The sequence below is a fragment of the Sphaerodactylus townsendi genome, linkage group LG07, assembly GCF_021028975.2.
Source record: "Sphaerodactylus townsendi isolate TG3544 linkage group LG07, MPM_Stown_v2.3, whole genome shotgun sequence".
NCBI lineage: Eukaryota > Metazoa > Chordata > Lepidosauria > Squamata > Sphaerodactylidae > Sphaerodactylus > Sphaerodactylus townsendi.
This window is the reverse complement of record NC_059431.1, coordinates 35,316,281-35,330,961: the sequence shown is the minus strand read 5'-3', so window position 1 is coordinate 35,330,961 and position 14,681 is coordinate 35,316,281. Positions and strand designations below refer to the sequence as shown.

The window sequence follows — 14,681 nt, the reverse complement described above, 5'->3', positions numbered from 1 at the left end:
CCCACCCAGCCAATAAGTAGTTGATTTTATTTTTTAAATAATTTAACTCCAAAACACTGTTAAATAAATACATGTAACACTGGCACACCTCATAGAAATCAATCCTAACTTGACTTGGAGGGAAAAAAAACCCTTAATTTTCAGATTCAATTTCTGACACATATCTACAGCACAGCATACATTCCATCACAGAACTATTCCCCCCATTCCCCAAATTATTTGCAGCATGCAAAAGTTCCTTTGCAGATGCATCAGTTTAGAGCTAGTTTCCTGTCAGCAGAAATGCTGAAAAATACTGATGTACAACAATCAAAACTCACTATGTTCTGGTCCTAACACAAAGCTCACATAATCCCTGGGATACAATACAATGGTACATTATTTTAATGGACCAATTGAATCAACAGTGCAACACTAAACAGATTAAATAAGCAGACAGCTTTTGCCATTGAATCCTCACCCAAGCAATCTCCGATTTTGGCTACATGATGCTGAAAGTGTTTTTGTCTTTTTTTTTTTTTAGCTAACCTGATTTATTGTGGATAATTAAGCAGTAGTTTTCTGCTGGTTGCAAGATGCTGATCTCATCTCACATGACTGTATCCTGAAATACAGTCTTGGGAATAGGGTGCCTGAAATATTACAGCCGTAAAAATATTGGTTGAAGTCCAATGATGAGATCAACTCTGCTGTGCACTGCTCAGATCAGTCCTTTCAGAGTATCAAAATATTTGTTCTAGCAGAGTATGATGAGGGTTTTTGTAAATATTCAAACCACAGCAAGCATAAACATAAGACATTAGCAAATTCCTATTCTGAAATTAACATAAGATGCATAACAGAGAAAGGACACAGCAAGTAATATGAAAAACTTCCTTGTGGGCTCAGATACCTGTAGTAAGTGTACTGAAAGAAATCAATGCAATTTTCTTTCAGCTAAATTATGTTTAGGGGTAGAGGGCTAATGTTTCTTGCTTCATTTTGGCAACACAAACACTGCCAGAATATACCCTTTCATGAAAGGTTATAAGCAAGGTTGTTGGATCTTGCTAATCTATGGCGGCAAAATCAAACTAGGATCTGGAAAACCCAGATTCAGGTTCTCATTTTGTCATGAAAGCTTGCTAGGCAACCTTGGACCAGTTATCCTCTATCAGTCTAACTTACCTCAAGAGGTTAGTGTGAAAATAACATGGAGGATAGAGGAATGATGTAAACGTCTTTAGGTCCCCATCAGGGAGGAACTTGAGATATAAATGATGTACATAAATAATAAAGCTGAAGACTGGATGAGCAGAGAAAATGCCTTGTGGGTGTGTTGGAAGGAAAGAGGAAAGCAAGGAAAGAGGAGAAGACGTAGGGGCTGCCAGGAGGAGAGAAAGATAAGAACATAAGAACATAAGAACAAGCCAGCTGGATCAGACCAGAGTCCATCTAGTCCAGCATTCTGCTACTCGCAGTGGCCCACCAGGTGCCTTTGGGAGCTCACATGCAGGATGTGAAAGCAATGGCCTTCTGCGGCTGTTGCTCCTGAGCACCTGGAGTGTTAAGGCATTTGCAATCTGAGATCAAGGAGGATCAAGATTGGTAGCCATAGATTGACTTCTCCTCCATAAATCTGTCCAAGCCCCTTTTAAAGTTATCCAGGTTAGTGGCCATCACCACCTCCTGTGGCAGATGAAATAATGTGAAGAAGGGGATGCAGATAGAAATGGAGTGGACCCCCTTGTCCATCCAGGTTCCCCACTTGTACTCTCAGATTTCCTGACACAGTTTCTTGTCTAACAGCATTTACATAGCAAACTTATATTCTGAAGTTTCAGCAGTTCTTTCATTTTCAGTAGCACTGAAGGAAGAAGTTGACTCATAAATTAAGTTCAGAGTTATGTAGCATATGAAAAAATAGCCTACACTTTTACTCACCTATTTGTAAATAAGGAAATTGCTTTCTGGGCAAATTTGGGCTCCTCTTGAAGAACTCAGGATATACCTAGAGAAATAATATAAGTGCAACGTAAGAAACAGATACAGTAATCAAAAGAAACTTACATTCTAGCTGTAACTGGAATAGTCAAATTTTACAGTCCAGGTTATAAAACTGTACACATCTTATTAGCTCATTGTGTATATGTGATGTTTACTTCATAAGCATATCATGTTTACATCATCACAACATATATGGAATACGAATGTTTCATAGAATGGTTACAATTCAAAATTAAGCTTTGGTTCTTCCCTTTCAAGTACTTTAACCTTATAATATTTTCCAAAATGCCTGTGGTAGTATTTCTCCAACTGGGGTCTGGTGGACCTTGATGGTCCAAAAGTCCCTGTCATGATAGGGATAAACATCTCTCATGCCATCCGATTGTGTGAAAACAGAGCTCTTTTAAATTTCTATGTGAAAGCAGATTTCTAAGAATAGGAGAAATGGCTCTTCAACTCATGGGGAGAAGACAAAATCCACTTCCTCCTCTTACGAATGGTGGGGCTGTAAGAGGGGGTTCATGGGAGCGTTGTGCCAGCCACACCGGTGGATTTTCCCTCCCCAGAGCATTTGGCCCACTGGAAGGGAGAATCTGACAGCATGACCTATTGCATCTCCTCCCCAACACATTGAAACGCGGCACCAAACATGGCACCAGCATCCCTGGTGGATGGAAGTGTAGCAGGGGCGGAGCGATGGGAAACAACACCTGGGGGACACACGCCCCCTAAGCCCCTGCCACAGCGCCGCCCACCCCCACCCTGGAATGCTCCCAGAATGCCCCCTCCACAGCCCGGCCATGGCCCTCCGCAGCGCGGCACGCCCCCTCGCCCCATTGGCACGACGCTACTGGAGTGTAGCTGTGGGAATTCTCTCCCAGCCATTTGGCACATTGTGGCAGGAGGCCGGACTTGAGACTTACACAACCCTTCTCTCCAGCAGGGAGGCTTTCACATGTGTGCAGCCCCCCCCCCATGCCACCCGGAAGCCCCTTTGGGAGTGGTGGGACCAGGTGGAACTGCATCTGGCCACCTGGACTCATGAATGGGGCTGTAATATAGCTGCTGCTGGCCAAAGTAAAAAAAAAACTTCAACTGCTTCTTAACATCCAGCCTACTGAAGAATTCTGAAGAGTTTTAAAGCTTACATAATGGCTGGTTATTTTGATAGGTATTAATAAAACGTATTGTCTTTGGCTTCTGGTCTTTTTAAGAAACACAATAATTTTCTCATGCACATTCTGACATGTGAATTCTATTCCACGCTTGGGGGGGGGGGGGTTCTTGGGGCAGACTCTTTTAAGTTTTTCTGCTGACATTTCCATGTGTATTTTTCATGTGTATTTTTCATATGTATTTATGGTGTGATAGTAATCAACCAACAGGGAGGCAGCAACCAAGAAATCATAAGGAGACCAAGACTGGAAAGGGCAGTCATGAAGGAGCTAGAAAAAAACCCTGGAAGTGTAAGGGTATGTCACTGGCAACTAAGATCAAGTTAATTCATGCAATAGTATTCCCTATGAGTAGGAAAGCTAGTCAATGAAGAAAGCTGACAGAAGAAGTAAATTCCTTCAAAATGTGGTGTTGGAGTGTTACAGATATCATGGACTGCCAAAACACACACACAAGTGGCTTCTAGATCAATTCAATCCTGAACTCTCTTTAGCAGCTAAGATGACTAAACTGAGGCTATCATAATTCAGTCACAGTAGGAAAAGAGCTACTGGAAAAGACAATAAAGCTAGGAAAAGTCAAAGGCAGAATGAAAAGAGGAAGACCCAACATAAGATGGATTGACTCTGTAAAGAAAGCCACACCCCTTAGTTTGCAAGGCTCGAGCAAGGCTTTTAATGATAGGTCGTTTTGGAGGACACTGATTCATAGAGTCACCATGAGTTTGAAGCAACTTGACAGCACTTAACAGGCACACAGACATTAGCTGAAAGGAGAAAAGCTATCAGTTCAAACTGCCAGATTTAACCTTTTACCTAAAAAAAATCTTTGGATATACAATATAGCTGAGGCATCAAGTGATCATTTTTTATTATTCAAAAGCCATTACAAAGACAAACAAATGAACTATCAGGGAAAAGGATTCCTCCTCTTACTCTCTTCTCATTTCCACACTGGTTTTTGGAAATAAAGTAGGACTCATATGATAATGCTTAAGCCAAAGCAGTGAATAGGTATTGCAACAAAACAGTCACATAATGTGCCAAAATGACATTAAAAAGTATCCATTTACTTGGGTAAATCATTTGACAACATGTGGCTCATGAGGATCAAAAGCAATATTCAGTTTCTACGTTTACAGGAAACATCTGTCTGAAAATGTAACCTATGAACCTCAGACTAAACATATTCAACTTAACTACCCTGAGGTATAGCAAGTCAACTGATGCAGAACCTAACAAGCAAGAAAAGGGTGCTGAACTTTCTGTAACCTTTGCAGAGCCCAACTACAACAGAAGAAACTATAAAAGCTATTTAGCAATCACCTGAACACACACTATGGAAGCATATGCTTCCTGGACAGTCACCATTCCAACACAAAAATTCATCTAGGTAAATCCAGGGATGGTTGTTATCCTTGCAGTCTTCAAATTCTCTCTCTCTCTCTCTCTCTCTCTCTCTCTCTCTCTCTCTCTCTCTCACACACACACACACACACACACACACACACACACACACACACACATGCTTTTGGAAAGGCCAAGAGTGACTGAACTCTCTTTTACATCTTCTATAACACAGAAATCTCTGGACTTTAACCATACCAATGCAGCAGCTTTTACAATCCAATCCTAAACACAGCTATATGTTGGAAGACCCTTGAAATCAATGAACTTTGATGCATTTTGAGGATGTTCACCCTAAATTACATTCAGTATTTTGGGATTTTTTCTTTTAAAGGAATAATGTCTAAATATATATCAATTTCATTTGGTTATGTCTAGATTTAACAGAGTATACTCCATTTTATCTCGTTGACTCTTCGGCCTCTAGACTTTTCCCACGTTTTCAGAGAGTTCTCAATGGGAATCATTCACATGATCAGCCTCCTAGAAAAAGACAGTAAAATAGTGTTTCTCTGATGCCATTTAGAGAAAGAGGAGATAATTTTGCCACTGTTTTGAATGAGTTAAAATTACAGTCACTTTTGGTAGATGGAGAAATACCCAGCCCCAGGGAAACTGGGAATTCAAAAAACACTAAGAAATGTTAACTGTGGTAAGAGTTCACTACAAAGAATCTTTTCTTTGCTCTTAATTTTTTTGTCATTCCAGAATCACTCAAGAGGCTAGAGTGTTTAAGTACTGCTAGACACTGTTCAGTATTTTTACAAAAAATACAGTCTGTTCTTGTTATAAAATAAACAGAACCTTTATGGTTTCATTGGCTCTTTGTCATCAGCTTTAGAAAGGTGGTAAAGATAAATATTCTTATTAAAAAGCTGTGGCAGGATATTCTGCCAAGCTAAATCTTATTCTCTGAAGTGGATATGTTTGGGCAGTTAAGACAATTCTGTATGAATGACTAATAAGCTACATGAAGAACTCCAGACAAGGACATGCAATTCTTTTCTGGGTATAATTCTTCTGCTGCCTCTCCTGTTCCAGAAAGCCTGACAGTTTATATTTAAAAGAGCTAGTTATCATATATACAGAGAGTATGTGTAAATATGCCCCATTAGAGATGAAAAATTAGCCTGTTTTCATGTCAAATTCTATTAGAAAATTATCTTCAAAAGAAACATTTACTGAGGAGCTGTAAACCTTCCTAAGTAACAATCTCTGAAAAGCAGAAGTAGAATGTTGTGGCTTAAGTAAGGCAAGCTAATGATTTCAAAACACATCTTCATAAGAACAGCATGTATCCTGATCTATGATCCATCTGGAAATACAGCCCTTTTTTCAGTCAACATTCACAAAGCCAAATGGAGGCTGAGTTTTCAATTTTTAGCTGTGAGGACTCAACTGTTTTGTTCATTGTGTACTTCCATATCAAAAATTAAATGCAGCCCTATTGTAAGCAACTATATATTTCACTTCCATTACAAAAAGGTGATTGATATCTAAGGCCCAACACACTTTACTAAAACATGACTTTTGCTATGAGAAGACTTTTTTATTATAGGATTTTTTTTAAAAAAAACCCACCCCACACACATACACACCACATAGGAAGTTAGCCATTGTCTCCTGGAATTTTCAATAGAAATCAAAAGGAAATGTTTGATCCTAAAAGTTCTTTGAAACTAATGAAAATTCTATTTGTTTTAATTTCTTCAAAATCTTCTCCTTTGCATATTACCTATGGTAAGTAAATGAAAAGCAGAGCTTTTGGATTACCTTCAACTAACCAATCCTAAACATAGCTGGATATAATAACTTCTGTGTGTTTTGCGTAAAACTCAGAAGGTCTTTCTGAGCCACAAATGAGCCACACATGTATTAGTTAGCCTAAATGATAGTCATAATGCGTACATTACTTAGAGCACAGTGGTAGGGAAAGGAAATGGCCATTGCAGGGATGAGTGTAATGGATGCGCCCACACTGAAGGGCTGGTGTGTGTGAAAGTGACAGCCAGAGTTATACAGAAGGCTCCACTATACAAGAGAACCCACTTGATTGGTAGAGCAGAGGCACAGTTGCCTATGGCTAGGGTTAGGGGGAGCCAAAGTGCTAGTGGTATAAATAGACAGTGGAGTTCCTGTCAGAGTTGAGTCAAGATTGGGAGAGAGATTCAGGAAGAGCCAGAGTTTGACAGAGAGCGGTCTGTCAGGTCTGAAGCTGAAGGATTCAGTCTCAGCCGAGTTAGCTGACAGATATCCAGTCACTCTACAAGCTGAGGAGGCTTGTCAGAGAAAGGAGGCCCTGAGTTTGGTGCAAAGTGACGTGCCAGTCAGTGGCTTGACAGTGAACACTGTCCAGACCTAGAGTCTGCCCTACCCCTGTGTAACACCAGTTTGGGAAAAGCCCAATCTAGAGGCAGTGAAGCCAAATTGGGATTAGTGTGAGAGAGGGAGGCTATGTGTTCCTGAATCTCACTGGGCATAGGTTCTGTGTGTGTGTATTCAGTGGGTTGTAGTTCAGAAAGGACTAGTGTTTGTGAAGAAATTTAGTAGATCTAAAGCAAAATCGTTCCTGAAGAGACACCTGCGTGTGTCTCTGAGTGTGTGAAACCTAAGTAACATCTGAAGCTCTGTAATTTTTAAGTGAAAAGAACCTCTCTGAAACCATCAAGCGTTAGTACCTCTCTGAGCCAGTTAAAGAAGCCTTTCTTTTGTTTTCAAAATAAATTTCATTCATTATGTTCAAGTTACCCTCGTGCCAGCCTGCGTTTGTGTGAGAGGTTGAAGAGTGCCTGTCTGTGAGACTAGAATCCCAGCCAATTTTGAGTTCCCCCCATTTTTGAAATGGGACTTTGAAGGACATTCCCCTCAGACCAAGAGTGAATGTGAGGTGGGATCTTTTCACATATTGGAGGCTAGCAGTTTTGGGATTCCTAGTTCCTTCTCTTTAATGGTGGCAGCAGAGTAAAAAGAAGATCCCTGAACACTAATCTGGGATATTTTGGGTGGCAAAGGAAACCCCACTGATCAGTTTAGTGGGAACACAGGTCCAGTTCCAATTGGTGGCTAGTGGTGGGATAATATCTCTCCCTCACCTGGAATATAAGGACTCTGTTACAATGAGCAAGCAAAATAGCTGCAGCATGGATAGGACTAGGAAAACTCAGGCCGTTTCCGCATGGCCTGTAAGCACCCCCACGCCGGCAAGAATTCTGCCGGCATGGGGGTGGAGGCCCGTTCGCACGCAAGCGTGCGAGCGAGCCCAGCAGAGGCCCCCGCAGGAGAGGCGGCTCCGCATGGAGCCGTCTCTTCCCCCTTCCCTCTCCCACTTCCCTTGTCCCTGTCGTTGTCCTGCTGGCCTCCTAAGCCCCGCCCACGCTGCCCTCCGACCTCCAGGGGTCGGAGGACAGCGAGGGAGGGACTTAGGAGGCCAGCAGGACGACGACAGGGACGAGGGAAGTGGGAGAGGGAAGGGGAAACAGCGTGTTCCCGGCGGTGCTGTTCGCACCGCGCCGCCAGGAAGACGCTGTCCCCTCAAAAACAACCCTTTAAAGGGTTGTTTTTTAGGGCGGCCTGATGCCGCCCTGAGGGAGGGGAAGGGCAGCCAGGTCGGCGCTGCTGCGTTTCAGCAGCGCCGCCTGTGCGAACGGCGGCCTGGGGGCGGCGTTTTTACCGCCCCCAAACCGCCGTTTTTGGCCCATGCGGAAACAGCCTCAGAGTTTCCCATACACACAGCAGCCATTCAGCTTTTGCTGCTATCTTTCCCAAAACTTTCTAGCAAAGCAGGTTTGCGAAACATTAGAGAAAAGTCAATGAAACCCTAGGAGGTACACCTAAGTGCGAGGTACATGAATGTACCCAGTTGCTGTGGAGCAGGGCAGTGTGTGGGGAGGAATAATGCTTCTCAACAGCATTGAACTCAGGTCAAGCTGTGTATACAAAAGGCCTAAGGGCATCTGCTGATTCCTTCTTCTCTTGCAAACATCAGTGATAAATTACACACAATTCAAGCTATATTGGAAGGGGGACACAAAGGACTGTTGAAAGAAGAATTAGACAGAAAAGACATATTCTATGAGCAGAGCTCTATTCTCAGTTCTTCAGATCACACCCATTCATTTACAATTTTTTTTAAAAAAAGACATTCACAGCCTGCCCATTTTTATATACACACCATAAAATAAATCCAAATAAGGCCGAATCCTCACCGAGAAATTAAATATGGATACATCCAGGTCTCAGAAGAAACAGTACCTTTTCATCATGGTTTCTCCCTCCCCATGCCACTGAAGACCTCAGATGTCTAGAGATTCAAGGAGTGTGACATTCCCCTCTAACACGCGATCTGCTCGACGGGCGTGTTTTTCCTCGTTCTGATTGGCTATTGGGTCAGAGTGGAAACATTGCTCTGCCCCTGATCAAAAATTCATATTTGTTTTGCTTTCACATCCCAACATTGCCACATGTGAACAATATTTAATCAACGTTGTCCCAAAGTAATGTGACATTGTGACAATGTTGCCATGCCGACCGCACAGCCAAAAAAGGGAGTAACGCGACACCTTTCCAGCCCACTGATTGGCTGGAAAGACGTCGCATCACTCCCAATCGTGCGAAAAGAAACACACATTCGACTCAGATTTCTCCCCTTGAATCTGGCTTCAGCGTGTGTTTTTTCAAAAGGTTCACATAAATGCAGGTTCTGGAAAAACCCGTGATGAGGGGAGGAATGAGCGACAGAACCATGATGAAGACGTGTTTGGCATCTAAGCGGTGAGGAGTCCTTGCTCAAACTGCGCTTTTTGCCATGATTACCGCATGTTTAATGACTGTGGGGATTCAGCCTCTGTGAATAGACCTTATCCCTGAACCCTGTTGAAGCATTATGCATGTATTTATTGGGCTCTGATAGTACAATTTCAATGTCCCAAATAAGGGGCTGCTCACTGTTCTTTATACAGCTCTTTCTTGTAAGGACTTAAGGTAGCAACTCATGAACAACTGAGTTTTAGTAGACCAGAAACCAGACCAAAATGTTAATATAATCTGCGTACTTCAAGAAATCCTGGAGTTGCACAGATCTCTCTTGCTTAAATACTTTGCTCTCAAAGAGGATATGAACCACTGGATGATTATCATTCAATCATTCAGGTGCAGTAATTACTTCTTCAGGAACAACCTCACAACTGTCATCATCAAGGCAGTCATCATGACCTCATACTTTAATGAAGCATTAACTACTTCTTAAATCCCACTAGGAAATCCCTTCAGTGAAGGGCATTAAGCCAAGACAGGGAAAAAAATCTAGCAGTGATATAACCAGGGCCCCCACTTCCAAACAACTAGTCTTTGGCCTCAGCTGCCTCCTAGCTGCTCGAGGGCTTGGAGACCTTCAAGAACACTATGAGTCATGGTGTGGGAGTCTGCACCTCAAGTGAAAATTCAGTGGAAACCATGAGAGCGTCCTTGCATGAGCAGCAGTGTGATCTATTCACACAAGTGCGAGTTTAGAACAAATCCACAGAGATTGAAAAGGGTGTGTGTTACTGGATATTGTACATGAAAATTATTGTTCAAATGCAAGTAAGCACCACACTAAATCTTATAAGCTTGCCTGCCTAACTGTAAAGGTCTCCATTAACCTCTGCATCACCACTGAAACTTTTAAAATAAGAGACGCCAAATGTTTTGCAACTCAGAAGAAAGCTCCCCTACATGGTCAGCTGGAAAGGTGGTTATCTGCACACTGTAATGCTCATCTACTATTTATATGGATGAATTATTATTTCTCATGCATATATCCTACCCTTCCTTCAAGATACTCAGAACAGAATGTTTCAGGAGCTCAGAACAGGCTGGTCTGAGAAAGTATGCCTTGCCAGTATCACTCAACTTCATCTCTAAGCAGAAACTAGAGCCCAGGTCTCCTTAGCTTATGTAGGATTCAAACACGATGCCGCACTGGCTCTTGCAATGATCCAACAATTTTAAAAACTTCAAATAATTTTAGAAATAACAGAATACTCAGGAGACCATTCATTTCTACGAGCTACATGCATACAGTTGGCTGGGAGGATTTTAATGTAATCTGCAATGCTGTGAAAATGACACAACAAATCACAAATATGCTTACCATGGCCTTATCTTGCATCAAAAAGCAGAACTTTAATGAAAAGTTAAATAGCATTTTAATGCAAAAAAAATTACCTGCTCCCTCCCAAATCTTCACAATTTTGACATAAACAGTATTTTTTTCAGGAAGATTCAAAACAAATGAAAGCCATTTTATTTTAGCTTTGCGTTTTTAAAGATATGGAGAAGGCCAAAGAAAAAAGACACATATTTACTTTAAACTAGTCTCCTGAAGCAGCCAATCACCCTGCAATAGTGTTGCGTTTGTATACACATGTAAACAATTAAGGGTACATTGTTTGAAACTTAATTCCACATATGCTATTGGGAAGTCCTTACAGATCTGGGTTATTTTTATTCTGACAATTCGTCACAAAGATTATAAGCACAAACATCTGTTAACAGTGTCCTGAAGTGCAAGAATGAGAAAGCCAAACAATATGAGGGTAGGATTCCCAAGATGGTTACAGTCCGTTTTAGATTACTCAGATTCTTAGCAATCTAGCCAAAATGGATGAGATTTTCTTTTTAAAAATTAATTACCGATGGCAGAACTTCTCACAGAGAAATTTTTTAAAATAGAAACAAAGCAGAATGCAAATTGAGTTTTAGAAGGTCTAATCCAAAAACTCTCTGGTATATATTCAGTTACACTAATAGCCTGATCCAAAGGGCTTGGACTACGGGGGATGGTGCCGGGGATGAGCTGCTTCCGGAAGCCTTCCAGGCAGCACAGCCAGGCATCGGAGCTCCAGAAAATCCTGGTCATATCAAAAGCCCCTTAGGCGAATGCAGAATTGTGCCACACTTTCAAGAGCCCTAGGTTGGCATTCCCAGCTCAGAAGGCTGGGTGGAAGCCAACTAAGCTCAGGTCCACCCCCAAGAAATACCTTGAATGCTCCCAACTGTGCTGGCATCCTCTTGGATGCCAATATAGCACTGAGGGCCATCCTCTCTTCCAGGTTGGTTGCCACTGAGGTCTACAACACCTGTCCACCTTTCAATTTGTCTACCCGGCCAATGCATTTACCAAACTTAATTCCATGTGTGTTGTTGGGAAGTCCTTACAGTCCTTGCTGTTGGATGTCCTCTCCATAAATCCACACACACTCATCACACCCATTTGGATTGGGTTGTTAGTGACCCAGGAGCCTCAGTTGCTCTTTGATATGCTACCTGTGGCTCTTGCAAGTATCATTCCTCAACGGGCATCTGCACAGCATCCAGGACGGTGGGCAAAGCCATTACTCTGTAGGGGTTGACATTGGTAGATGGTTCACATCTTGAAATAGCTGACACTGGAGGGATAGGTAAACTGCAGGCCTACCTGAGCTGATGAACTTGTGCCATGTAACGAAGTAAAGGCCCCATTCCATCCAACAATCCTGGCACTTCTCTGCACCTTCATCCCACAACTTGAGCCCGAGGGGAGCAAAGTGGCTGAATATAACAGACAGTAGAACCACCACCACCATCACAGCAGACCCCCAATCCCAGGAAAAGAGAAAGCTGACCACAATGGGGTAGACGTGGCAATCTCACTGTCTCACTGAAGCTGCTGTGCCTCACATTGGTGAGGGAATGGGAAGGCAGATAGCAAAGCCATTCCCCTTGTTCCAGATGCACAAGGGCTGGCTAAAGTCCAACACTGGTGTGGAGAGACATTTGCAGGTGTATTCTGGTAATTAAAGAAGTTATAATATACATTTAATATTAATAATTATATCTTACATTGGGATACATTACATTTGGAGTGGTGGTGAATGTGGTTCTTGCTGTTGATGCCGATTGCGGATGAGCAACATTGGATTACAATGTCAAATCCCAACTCAGCCACTGAGCTAAATCACACATTCTCAGCCTAACCCACCTCATAGGATTGTTGAGAGAATAAAACAGAAATCACACACAAAAAAGTTGCCTGAATAGCCCAAACTAGCCTGATCTTGTCAGAAGCTAAGCAGGGTCGGCCCTGGTTAGTACTTAGATGGGGGACCACCCAGGAATACCAGGGTTGCTATGCAGAGGAAGGCAATGGCAAACCACCTCTCTTAGTTTGTTGCCTTGAAAACCCTACTCTACTGGGTCGCCATTAGTTGACTGTGATTTGACAACACTTTACACACACTAAGGCCGAGTAGGGTAAATTGTAATGGAACATACAGAATTCATACACAAACATTGCGCCCCACCAGTTCAGTGGTAGGATTAACAAAATTATCACAGGATATTTTTAAAAATCTGCAAGCATACTGAAGAGGGGAAAAAGAACAAGGACACCCTCCCAAATTTCACCCAGCGTTTTGGCTCGTTTGTTTTTGCAGGGAGTTTCCAAGTTTTTCCAAAGCTTGCAGATCTATCATCAGTGGCGGCTGCATGCCAAAAGCAGAAGCATTCAAAGCGGCACTCTGCCATACATACTATGCACCCAGTTCTGAAGGGCACGTGGACACAATGGGATGAACTGAAAACTAATTTAAACAGGGAAGGAGAGCACGGCAGAAGAGGGAAGGCGATCTGGAAAGGGGAAGGTGACTTGGAGAAGGCTATGGGCAGAAATGGATGTTTGAGTAGACTGGGAAGAGGGGAATAAAGAACCGAGTTTGAATGCACAGGACAAGAAGGTAAACAGGATTTAGAATGGGGATAATTAAGAAGGAAAGGAAACGCAGCTTGAGAAGCGATCTATTAACTTAGGACTTTCAGGGAGGTAAAGGAGACCTGGAAGAGGATTTTGCTCTACACCAGAGGGAAGCCCTCCAATCTTTGCCAAGCTAAGAAGTCCACAGTGACATAAGAATAAACAAATTCCATTATAACATCCACCAAAACAGAAGTCCCTACTGCTGTTTTGGACAACACACACACAACTGCTGGATAGTTTACAAGCAGCAGCCTAATAGATTACATCATCTGTATTTCCACTCTATGTGTTTAGAGCAGGGCGTTCCCAGCTCTATCTGTTCTTCGCAACTAAAGTGATGAACCCATGTCTCTCTACAGGAGCAGTTACTGGAAGCACTAGAAACCCTTCCTTCCACCCAGTGCATCTCTACTACACTCTTCTCAAATGCTGATAGTGTGTATTACACACTTTATTTCACCACATATAAGTTAGTCTGGTTTCCGAGCAAAACCTCTCTGTACCTGTAGAGTGAGAAAGTGTTTTTTTTTTAATACATGAAAAAGAAAATGGGGGTGGGGGAGCCACAAAAACTGGTAACAGACTTTCAAAACCAGTGGGGCTCAGTTCAGATGGTGAATATTCAGCACATTCAGAAACAATATCTAAACACATTTCACTAGCAATGCCTCATCACTGCAAGCATGTTCAAGTGATTCTTTGCCACCTTTCTTTCCAGCTTCCACTGAGAGACTGAAAAACTAAATAAAACTCAACATACATAATCGTCCCAAAGGCATTGTCTACTCTGTAGTAAGTCTTGTCTGGAGTCTCTTTCAGAACATCTGGTGTTTTAACAGTTTGTGCATTTGTCTAGCTAAACAAAGGATCCCCCTTTCTTCTCTGCCAATGCAAGGAAAGAATTAATGCATCGCCAGGGACCAGAAGTCTGAAACTCAATCCAACTTTTTCACAAAATGATTCACAGACATTAACTTTTTAAGTAGAATCAGAGCACTCCTTGAAGAAATGAACTTTTGGCTGTATTCATACAACATTCTTTTCCCCTCCAAAATAACATTTTGCAAACAGGTCATACATGTTGTTCTTTGAATGGTTGAGTACATACTCCTATCACAGACAAAGCTGCAGTTTGTAACACCTCAACTAACTGTAGGACCAAGTGGCAGACAGATATCCGTTTAAAAGTGACTATCAGTGCAATCCGCGTAGGATGGCAGCAATTCACCCCCATGGGCAAAAAAGTGATAGTTCTATAGTGGAAAGTGCCATCGAGCCACACCCAATTCGTTGCAATCTGGCAGAGTTAGGCAGGCAATAAAACCTGGACATCCTTGGTG

The 14,681-nt window shown here is 42.3% G+C and overlaps 1 protein-coding gene across 1 annotated transcript in view; it reads right to left on the bottom strand.

Moving 5' to 3' along the window:
- LHFPL2 (LHFPL tetraspan subfamily member 2) overlaps nt 1-14,681 on the bottom strand; it is a 125,237-nt gene that overhangs the window by 67,208 nt on the left and 43,348 nt on the right. The window contains exon 2 of the mRNA XM_048504183.1: nt 1,924-1,990. The gene's annotated coding sequence lies outside the window, so the exon portion shown is untranslated. The remainder of the gene's footprint in view (nt 1-1,923; nt 1,991-14,681) is intronic.